Below are 1663 nucleotides of genomic sequence, written 5' to 3' on the forward strand. Positions count from 1 at the left end.
CACCGTGACGTCACTGCTGGAAGATGGCAGGAGGGAGGGGTTACTAGATTTGGGCAAAAATGGCCGCTCCCAGACTCAGTGATCGCCATGAAAATTATTGTTTTTCTTTTATTACAAATTAACTAAAAATTCATGAAATCACTGTGATCGTATTATTTTCAGGCATAAATAATGATCCATTGATTATTCGTTGCTGAGTGGACTTCTTTAAAGCAGCTGTAACACAGACCTCTACAGGAGATCCTACCTGCTAACAGCCATTAGCATCTGCAGAATCTCTAGCCTGGATCTTTTAAGAGTTTTTAACACGTTTACTGATGCTTTAGATTAACTGAACAGAGCTTAATCAAATGGATTCAGGAATTATGATAAAGATCAGATAATTAGCAAAGATAAGAACATTAGAACATCTAAGGTCTGAACCTCCTCAGAATCTAAGATCAAATCCAAGCACCATAGAGGAGACGGCTTGACCTTCAGATCCGTTATCTAATGTCCAACTCAGGAAGAGGAGGAACAAACGGGGAATATTTCCTCTTCCTGATGAAAACCTTTCAGGAGGAAGTCTTTGAAGTCATTAAGAAAGCTTTAAATCTCGACTCTGACCCGGTTCTTTGCTTCATCAGGACCAACCTGATGTCAGCAGCTGAGTCTGTGGGTTTCTGTTTGTTTATCACCAACATATCACGGAGCGGCTGGGGCCCCGGGGCCCCACAGGGTTCTGCTCGGACCCATGCAGGAATCAACCTGCTCTTTCCCCCGGGCCGGGCATCATGACCCGAGTCCGGATCAGCTCTGCTCGGGATGGCCGGCAGGCGAGTTGCTATGGTTACTGCTGTGACCTGATTGTTAGAAAAAAAAAAAAAACAATGAGGGAAAACTTCAAAGAGGAGCTGCTCTGTTGCCTAGCAACAAGGCAGGACTGCTCCCCCTCCGTGCATCCCTCGGTTTCATCACTCTATCACTCTGCTCCATCTCTCCTCCAGATCACTCCTTCACTTGCATCACTTTTTCCTGCGTTTATCACTCCATCTTCACACTTTTTCTTTCTCCGATCTTCAGGGTCTCTCACTCATCTGAAGCTTCCTCCCCTCCCCCTCCCCATCACCCCCCTCCTCCTGCCTCCTGTTTAAGAGGAAAGATCCCCAGATATCCAACATGGGAAAACTTGAGCATCCAGTTGAGCAACCTGAGAGGTGACCTACGGCATCTTTCACCCTCTGATGGAACCAGCTTGGCTGCAGAGGGAACTTTTTTGTTTTTGAGTCTCGTAGATCAACATGAATCAGGATCCAGATCAGAACCTCCTATGATCCATCCTCTCCTTCTTCCACCTTTTTACCCCCCAGCTCACTGACTTCCTGTCTCCTCAGCAGGTGATTTTTAAAGTCTCCAGGGAACCAGAGGAAAAAAAACAAGATGAACAAACTCACAGATCTTCAGATGAACTTGGATAAAATGTCCGTTCTACACTTTAGGACTTGTTTCAGTCTTTTTTCCCACTCACAATCAGCTGAAGGTCTGGACTTTGACTAGACCGCTTCAGCCCCCTTTTACTTTTCACTCATTCTGATCTAGATCTCATCTTCAATTCTATTCAGTTTATTTCTATAGCACCAAATTCAACACTTGTCATCTCAAGGCACTTTACAGTTCAACCAGA

This window comes from Cyprinodon variegatus, unplaced genomic scaffold (assembly GCF_000732505.1).
Source record: "Cyprinodon variegatus isolate N-32 unplaced genomic scaffold, C_variegatus-1.0 Scaffold665, whole genome shotgun sequence".
In the NCBI taxonomy this organism is placed as follows: domain Eukaryota; kingdom Metazoa; phylum Chordata; class Actinopteri; order Cyprinodontiformes; family Cyprinodontidae; genus Cyprinodon; species Cyprinodon variegatus.